Source organism: Helianthus annuus, chromosome 17, assembly GCF_002127325.2.
Source record: "Helianthus annuus cultivar XRQ/B chromosome 17, HanXRQr2.0-SUNRISE, whole genome shotgun sequence".
NCBI lineage: Eukaryota > Viridiplantae > Streptophyta > Magnoliopsida > Asterales > Asteraceae > Helianthus > Helianthus annuus.
The window spans coordinates 114632938-114643332 of record NC_035449.2 but is presented as its reverse complement, the minus strand read 5'-3'; positions in this window follow the sequence as shown (position 1 = coordinate 114643332).

The following is a 10395-nucleotide window of genomic DNA, read 5'->3' as shown; positions in this document are numbered from 1 at the left end:
TGCAACATATCTTTGATTTCTGCAACAGATGTATCAAGTTTGTCAACCCTCTCCGTCAATTCTCTGTCCATTAAACCATCATCCAATTTAATGGGATCATCTGATTTCCCACCAGTGGTGGTTGTATCAGTGGTTGACTTAGGGAAAGTTTCCCAGAAATCATCCACTGATGCCCCCTTTTTCTTGGTATTGGGGACTTCTTCCTTCAGTAGGGTTAACCAATTTAAGTGAACTAGTGAATACTGGAAACACTCTGGTTCCCAAAGAAGAAATTGCCTTCAAGGGAGTCTCACTTATGAAACTACTGTCCAAGTGTAAACTAGTGTGTTCAACACTTGTAGTAGCTGCTCCACTTGAACTACTGACAGGAATTACTTGTAATTCCTGCAGTGTAACCTCCTCAGTTGTTGGTGGATTAGCAAAGATTGAGACACCAGACTTAGTCACTTGTTGGGGTATATTCTTAGTAACAGGTGATTGAGAAGAACTGATTTGTGTCTGGGCTAAATCAAGTGCATCCAACAAGGGTTTTATTTGTGGTGGAATTTGTGCAGTGAGGATAGGGGTAGAAAGAGAATTTGCCCCGGGAGGTGGGCTGTGGATGATGGAATCAAGTGATTCCAGAGCATCATAACGTGGTGTCACTGTGTTTACAACCTGATCTTTTTGAGAAGATGCAGGAGGAGTTTTAGGCTCAGGTTGAGGTCTTTCTTCCAACTGCTGTGAGGAAGTAGCAGCAGTGGTTATTGGTGACTTTTGTGTTGTCACAGGTATATCCTCTGGGACCTCATCTTCCAGAGTTACCATTTTGATGGGTTTGGGGGGCTTTTGTATATTTTTCTTTTTGGGCTTTTTGGTGATTTTAGGTGTGGGTTTCACAGCAGTGGTTGTGCTGCTATGATCACCTTGAGTAGTGGGCTCAACACTAGGATCCTGAGGAGCAGTGGTTGCTGCTAAAGTCTGCTCAGGAACCTCTGTTTATGTTTTGGAAGGTTTTGACAGCCTTGTGAAAGTTTCAGAGGTTAGGTTGTTTATTGGAAAAGGATTTCCTTGGATAAGCACATGAGCATTATCCTTTGAAAACTTCTTTTGAAAATAGTAACTTAAAAACCTTGGAAATAATAAAAATGATTTTTTATTAACATTTTTGACAAGATAATTGAAGATCTCCTGGGAATAGTTAAAATTTTCTTTATTCAATATAGCATAACCCAAGTATTGGATCTTCAATGGAATTTCATTGAAAGCAGTGGTTTTGTTTGACACACACATTAGGAGGGTATGAAATAAAAACGTTGTGGTAGGTTGAAAACTGCCTTTTTGCAAAGTATCTTTTTTTCATTTCTTTTTCATACCCTCTTTCAATGAAATCGGTTTGATACTCTGTTTTTGGGAAATAGGTTTTACCTGTAAGATCATCGAGTTCAAAGACCTCCGAAATGGTTTGAGGTGTGATGACTGAAATACCATTTATTGATGAGGTAATTGCTAAGGGCTTTTTATCCTTAGTTTCAAGTTTGGCATTTCTCCAGAATTCTTGTTGGGTATCCAGGTAAATCGGAGCATCATAGGTCAACAATGTTTTGTACTTTGAAGACAACAGAGCATCAATTACAAAGTTGAAGGTAGTGGTATGACTTGGTTTTTCAAGTAAACCCAATTAATTATGAGTAGTTTTGAATGGAAGAGCCATGATTGAACGAAGATGGTTAAGAACGAATGAAGAAGATGAGTGATTGGAGAGAGTATTTGGGAGAAACTGCTTTAAGAAAGGAATTTTGAATTCGATTCGACAGTGAAAACCCTGTTTGGGGGTTTTGATTGAGGTTTTATAGGTGGAAAAAGTGTATGCTGGCGTGGCAGTGGTTACAAAAGATCTGACGGCCAACTACTGCCCATGTGATAACCTCTGATGAATAATGGATGATAGTTGTTAGGAAACCACTGATGAAGCAATATCAGTGGTTTGCAACGGTTACAATGAGAACAGTGGCTGATTTTTAACTATCAGTTGATAGCCTATCAGTGGATTAAAACACTGATGTTTGATCAACAGTGATTAACAAGGAAATGAAAGAACAGAGGTTGACTTTCAGTAGTGGACAATATTTAACAGAACAGATGTTTGAACCAAAAACAGTGGTTGTGGCAGAATTTTAAGGATTCAATGAAAATTTTCATTTTTAGCTATTTTTAAGGATGGATTTTTGATTTTCTGAAAACATTTTAATGCTTTTATTCATAGAAAAACAAGATTTTGCCTGTTATTCCATGTTCAGCATGCCAATCCTAGAGATCAAGCTTTCAAAGGTGGATGTGTCTGAAGCTTTTGTTAGCACATCTGCCAGCTGATCTTTAGTTGGAACATGGTGCAGAGAGATTAAACCTTTTTCATAGCAATCCCTCACAAAGTGATGTCTTATATCAATGTGCTTGGAGGTTGAGTGAGAAACTGGATTTTTGATGATATTTTCTGCTGCCTGATTGTCCAACATGAGAGGAGTCTTTAAGGCAGTGATACCAAAATCCAGAAGTTGATTTTGAAGCCATAATAGTTGGGCTGTACAGCTTGCAGCAGCCATATACTCTGCTCAGCGGTGGATGTTGAAACAGCTTCTTGCTTTTTGTTTTGCCAAGATACTAAGCAATCACCTAGAAATTGGCACCCTCCTGATGTGGACTTCCTTGTTGCATTACATCCAGCAAAGTCACTGTCTGAAAATCCTGAAATCTTAACATTCCCATTAGCAGGATACCAGATACCAAGTGTGGGAGCACTTTTTATGTAGCTGAAGATCCTTTTCACAGCTATGAGGTTAGACTTCCTAGGGGCTGATTGGGATCTTGCACAAACACATGTTGCAAACATGATGTCTGGCCTAGATGTAGTTAGGTACAATAAAGACCTAATCATGCTTCTATATAATGTTTGTGTGACAACTCGAATTTCCAAGATTTCTATTTCGCATTTATTGCACGTTCATGTATTGTTTAGCTGTTTATTTGCACAATTGATTGCTATAGAATTGTATACGTTTTGATACAATGAAATGTATTGTGTGATTGTGCATGACTATGTGTTAATTGTGATAAACTTGTCAAATGTATAATTTGGTGGTGAAACTGTGAAATTAATTGAGATAGTGCACTCTTGTAAAATAGAATAATGGAGGGTGTAAAGGGTTATTAGTGAAACCTAAACCATACTTAACCCTAATCTCTTTCATTAATCATTCCCTAATCATCACAAGAATCAAAACACGTACACCCACATTCCCTAATCCTCTCTACAACCATCTTCTCATCATTCTTGGATTCACAAGTCCTTTGCATCAAGTTTGTTTGCCAATCCATCTAGAATCGAATCAAGGTAATTGTTTAATCATTGTTTGATGTTAATTGTTGATTGATTGATTGATGTTAAAACCCTAGCTCTCATATGATACTTCTGTGATTTTGATTTGATTCTGGATAATTGTGATAAAGATGTGATTAGTCGTACAATTGATTGCTTGACAATTTAGAAATCGTGATATGTGAGAATGATTGAATGTTGATTTGTTTACTACTGTACAGATATGAATTAGGGTTTTCAAAGCGTATGAATTATTGAGAACGTAACTGTTATGATCTTTTGGTTCTGTACAATGATTGTTTACTCAGAGTTTTGATGAAAGTGATGGTCTGAGTTTTATCAATAGAATTAGTCCGACTTCTTAACATGTAAATGTGTCTGAGTTTTGCTAGCACAAGTATATCCGACCTTTGATGATATGTTATAGCATGTCTGAGTTTCTTGATAAAATGCGTGTCCGAGATTTATGACAAGATAAGGTCCGAGCTCTTTGTTTGATTGTTCTGTCCGAATTTTTATTGATATTAGTGTGACCGAGTTTGTAAAGGCAATATAGGTCCGACCTTTATGAGTTTCAGAAGATGTATGAGCTTTGTTTGAGATAGGGTCCGAGTTTCTATCAATGTATGGTCTATGGTCCGAGTTCTATCAGGGAATAAGATGCCCGAGTTTAAAAGTGGGACTCTTGTCCGACTTTGATGATTGTTCAATATTCCGAGTTTAAAACCCCCTTCCTCCTGTCCGAACTTGTGAAGGAACCCTACCCCCATGTCCGAGTTTAAAGGGGTACTCCCCTTTGTCCGAGTTCTTGTAAGTGATTTCCTTTTGTCCGAGTTTTTGTATTAACTTCACAAGTGGTCCGAGTTTAATGCTAGACTGGTCCGACCTTTATGGAAAGGACACTAGGTCCGACTTTTTACACAAGGAATCCTTTTGGTCCGAGCTTCATATACTTGTTGATTTCTTTTGATGAACTTTGTTGAATGTGTTAACTTGCAATATGGGCCTGACTTCTTGAAATACATGCACTAGTCCGAATTTCTCTACAATGATACTTAATATGACTTTCGTTGAGGTTATTATAGTCTGAGTTACATATATGGTGTTTACAATACTGAATTCAAAACCCTATATGGCACGATGTGGCATTGCATGTCACCGTATGCTTACTGTATGATTCTTCATGCTACTGTTTATGTCTGTATACGAATCTGTGTGATGTTGCATACTGCTATACATGAACAACCTATCTTATGCCATCCTGTACACCGTAATCACACTGAACACAATTACTTGAATATCAATGACTTGCAAACCCTAATTTGATGCAAACACTCACATCGTATTATGTGCAACATATCCTAGGTCGTGTGTAACGGACTTAGACGTTTGATAAACCCTAGAGCATAGCATACCGAGCAAACCAAGGTGAGTTCACACCCTTACTAAGGCATGGGATTCCCGGGGCTTGGGAATGGGTTTTAAAGGAATAAGGTTGAATAGATTCGTACTGACACTATCACTAGACTACCATACCATCGTCCTCGGTTGTGCAGGACACATACGTGCAATCTACGTACACATATACTTACTACTATCCTCGGTTGTGAAGGATACTTATACATACTACTATCCTCGGTTGTGAAGGATACTTATACATACTACTATCCTCGGTTGTGAAGGATACTTATACTAAATTACAATCCTCGGTTGTGAAGGATACTTATACATATTACTATCCTCGGTTGTGAAGGATACTTATACTTAATTACTATCCTCGGATGTGAAGGATACTCACGTAAGACCTACGTGAACTTATACTTACTACTGTTCTCGGATTGTGAAGAACACATATGGTTACGAATAGTCTAGTGGATATACAACATGGGAAACCCCCACCAATAGAACGTACTATCGGCCCAGTAGAGCCACATGTTACAAACGAACATACTGTTACGCATTTACTTTCTGTGAACTCGCTCAACTAGTTGTTGATCCTCTGTTACATGCCTTGCAGGTCGTTAGATACATGGAGCTTGCACAGGGAGGAGCTGGTCGTTGTGGGCTTGGATCGTGATTATCTTGTTAAACACTCATGACAGTTGATACTTTATTATAATGGGTTTTAATTATACGCTTCCGCTAAACAGTGATAACTTACTTATGTTTTGAAACACCTTTCATATGGATTTGGCTTGGTTTAATGGCAAATACTCTTACTATATATGTTGTTCTATATGATTGGTGGCTTGATCCTGGTCAGTCTCGCTCCCAAGCGGTGATACTCCGCGGGTGGAATTTGGGGGTGTGACAGATTGGTATCAGAGCCAGGTTATAGAGAACTCGGTTTTAATATGGGAAAACGTTTTTATTAAAACCAGACTATAACCAGAACAGTGCTCTCAACGATCCACAACGACGCTTCGCTCCACGTGCAAGACTCAACATCCTAGGTAATAAGGTTTATGTTTATAGCCTACATGCTAGAATTGCATAGAACTTTGCTCGTAGTATGCTTCCCTTACTTTGCTCACTACTTTATACTGCTTGAGAACACCTATGTGCCTACACTTTTCTGTCATCGTACTACTCGCGAACCATTCATACTTATGCTACCTTTACTGTTCGATCATGTCTGGACGTGTTGACATGACTCAAGCCCAGTTGACGGCTCTCATTAACGAACAAGTCGCTGCGGCGCTTGCAGCCGCACCAGCAGGAGGTATAACCTGCTATTCCAAACCTATTCTAGGACGTTAGATCCTACTCTCGTGACCCAACTCTCGCGCTTAATCTTGACCCATCTTTCTCGCGCAACGGGTCAGAACGCACATCAATCTCTCTGCACATTCCAGAACTTCATGGACTGTCGTCCAAGCACATTCAGTGGCACATTCAAGAACTTCATGTGTGAACGCCCTGAGGCTCGCAGGGTCAAGTACGCCACTGGTACTTTGGAAGGAATCGCGCTAACCAGGTGGAACGCGCAAGTACAGATACTAGGGCTGGCAGCTATTCACGCCACCCCTGGAACGAATTCAAAGAACGCATTAAAAGGGAATACTGCACGCGTGATGACATCCACAAGTTGGGAGTGGAGCTCTACCATTGGAAAATGACGGGGTCAGAAATCGAAACTTATACGAAACGGTCGAACGAATTGGCCATCTTGTGTCCAACCATGGTGGACCCTCCAAGCAAGCGTATCGAATTGTACCTCAAGGGTCTAGCCTCAGAAATTCAGAGCCATGCTACATCGGCTAACCTCGACAATATCCAAGACATTCAGTGTCTTGCTCATCGCCTCATGGATCAGGCAGTGGAACAGAACAGGCTGCCTAGTTGTATCAGCGCTATTACTACCGCTACCATTTCTGCTACTCCCGCTACTCCTAGTGACAACAAGCAGAAATGGATGGGTATTCCCGCAAGGGTTCAGCTACCGTTCAGTCTCAAGCACAGCAGCAGCGCAAGAATAGTGATCACCAGAGCCCGAGTCAGCCAACTACTGGTGGTCAGGGGCAGGGTGGATATCGGGGAATTCACCCAATGTGTAACTAATGCAACAGACACCACGGTGGTTAGTGCAACGAGGGACGTTGCCAGAGGTGTCTCAAAATGGGCCATGAAGCTAAGGATTCAGGAGTCCACGGCCTGCAAATCGGAATCGCCAGCAGCAACAGCAAGCAGAAATCCTATGCAAAGAAAAGATTGTTCGCATTCCTCGTTCTGGTCAAGAACCTCTCGAAGTTCAAAGCGACAAAAGTGGTGCTGTGGTTGGCATCACCTCTTTCTTGAAGGCTCAGAAATGTTTGCGAAAGGGTCACACCGCAATTTTGGCTCTCGTTACTGACGCATCAACGAAAGAAAAGAAGTTGGAAGACCATCCAGTTGTACGCGACTTTCCTCAGGTGTTTCCTAAAGATTTACCTAGTCTACCGCCTCATTGTCAGGAAGAATTTCAAATCGAGCTCGCTCCAGGAGCAGCACCCATAGCTCGAGCACCGTATCGCTTAGCCCCACCAGAATCGGAAGAACTATCGAAGCAGCTACAAGAAATCTTGGATAAGGGATTTATCCGACCTATCTCTTCGCCTTGGAGAGCTACAAGAACTATTGGATACCAATTATTGGTGAAAAAGAAGGATGGCGCCTTCAGGATGTGAAATTGATTACTGTGAACTGAACAAGGTCAAAGTGAAGAACCGTTATCCTCTTCCACGCATTGACGACTTATTCGACCAGTTGCAAGGGTCGAGTTACTACTCCAAGGTTGATCTAAGGTCTGGTTATCATCAGCTGAGAGTCCAGGATGAGGACGTCTCCAATACAGCATTCAGAACTCGCTACGGTCACTACGAGTTTCTTGTTATGCCATTCGGGTTTACGAACGTACCTACAGTTTTCATGGATCTTATGAACAGGGTGTGCAAACCCTATCTAGACAAGTTCGTTATCGTTTTCATTGACGACATTTTGATTTACTCCAAGAGTCAGGAGGAACACAAGCAGCATCTGCGATTGATTTTGGATCTTCTTCGAAAGGAGCAACTGTACGCCAAGTTCTCAAAATGTGACTTCTGGCTTCGTGAAGTCCACTTCTTAGGCCATGTGGTGAACAGGGATGGGATCCATGTCGATCCATCCCAGGGTAGATTCGATCAGGAACTGGCCTGCACCGCGTACACCAACGGAGATACGCCAATTCTTGGGTTTGGCGGGTTACCACAGACGATTCATCAAAGACTTCTCCAAGATCGCTCAGCCGCTCACTATGCTGACACAGAAGGGTGTCACCTACCGTTGGGGAGAATCCCAGTACACTGCTTTCCAGTACCTGAAGGATAGACTATGTAGCGTACCTATCCTCTCACTGCCCGAGGGCACGGATGACTTCGTGGTTTATTGTGACGCATCGATACAGGGGCTTGGTTGTGTATTGATGCAGCGGGATAAAGTTATTGCCTACGCTTCGCGGCAATTCAAAGTTCATGAACGGAATTACACGACGCACGATTTAGAGCTGGGAGCTGTTGTTTTTGTGCTTAAGATATGGAGACACTACCTGTACGGTACCAAGTGCACTATTTACACCGATCACAGGAGTCTCGAACATATTTCCAAGCAGGAGGAATTGAGCATGCGTCAACGACGATGGGTCGAGCTGCTTAATGATTACGAATGCGCCATCAAGTACCATCCAGGCAAAGCCGATGTTGAGGCTGACGCTCTCAGTCGGAAAGACACTCTACCTAGGCGCGTACGAGCTTTGCAGCTCACTACTTAGTCTGATCTTCCTGCACAAATACGAGATGCTCAGGTGGAAGCATTGAAACCAGAAAACGTAAAGGCTGAAGCTTTACGCGGCTCAAGGCAACGATTAGAATAGAAGGAAGACGGCGCCTACTATGTAACAGGACGTATTTGGATCCCACTATACGGCGGTTTACGAGAACTTGTGATGGATGAAGCACACAAGTCTCGCTACTCGGTACATCCAGGGTCGGATAAAATGTACCACGACATTAGAACTACATATTGGTGGCCTAGCATGAAGGCCCACATTGCAACTTACGTCGGCAAATGTTTGACTTGTGCGAGAGTCAAGACAGAGTACCAGAAACCCTCAGGCCTACTTCAGCAACCCAGGATACCGCAATGGAAATGGGAAGAAATTTCCATGGATTTTGTTACAGGCCTACCCGGATCCCAGCGTGGGAATGATACTATATGGGTGATCGTGGATCGACTCACCAAGTCTGCACACTTCCTGGCTATTAAGGAAACGGATAAGTTCTCCACTCTCGCAGACATCTATCTTAAAGAAGTAGTTTCAAGGCACGGGGTGCCCACCTCTATCATTTCGGATCGCGATGCACGATTCACGTCAGAGCTATGGCAAGCGATGCATAAATCTTTCGGCTCACGGTTAGACATGAGCACAGCGTATCACCCTCAGACGAATGGGCAGTCTGAGCGAACGATCCAAACTCTTGAAGACATGCTTAGGGCGTGTGTTATCGGTTTCGGCAACGGCTGGGAAAAGCACCTCCCTCTGGTTGAGTTCTCATACAATAACAGTTACCACACCAGCATTCAAGCCGCTCCATTCGAGGCATTGTACGGACGTAAATGCCGGTCACCTCTCTGGTGGGCAGAGGTGGGGGATAGTCAGATTACGGGTCCAGAGGTTGTAATGGATGCCACAGAAAAGATTGCACAAATACGACAACGCATGGCGGCAGCGCGCGACCGTCAGAAAGCATACGCGGATAAGCGTAGGAAACCGTTGGAATTTCAGGTCGGGGACCGGGTTTTACAAAAAGTCTCACCCTGGAAGGGTGTGGTTTGATTTGGTAAACGAGGCAAACTCAATTCACGGTATGTTGGACCATTCGAAATCACTGAAAGAATAGGCCCAGTAGCCTACAAGCTAAACCTACCAGCTGAACTCGGTGCAGTTCACAATGTGTTTCACGTGTCGAATCTGAAGAAGTGCCTGTCAGATGAGACCCTCATAGTTCCTTTTAAGGAACTCACTATCGACGAGCGGTTGCAGTTCGTCGAGGAACCTGTAGAAATCACGGACCGGGATGTTAAGGTCCTCAAAAGCCAGAGAATCCCTCTTGTTCGAGTTCGTTGGAACTCCCGTCGTGGCCCAGAGTACACCTGGGAACGCGAAGACCAGATGACAGAAAAGTACACCCAGTTATTCGAAACCAATGCAACCACTACTGAGACTGAAGCTACTACTACTGAATTTCGGGACGAAATTCCAAATCAACGGGGGGATGATGTGACACCCCAGGAAAACCAGTGAACACTACAGCTTACCTAGCTTCCTCAGTGAGTGCGTACCAAATTTCGGGACGAAATTTCTTTCAAGTTGGGGATAATGTGACAACTCGAATTTCCAAGATTTCTATTTCGCATTTATTGCACGTTCATGTATTGTTTAGCTGTTTATTTGCACAATTGATTGCTATAGAATTGTATACGTTTTGATACAATGAAATGTATTGTGTGATTGTGCATGACTA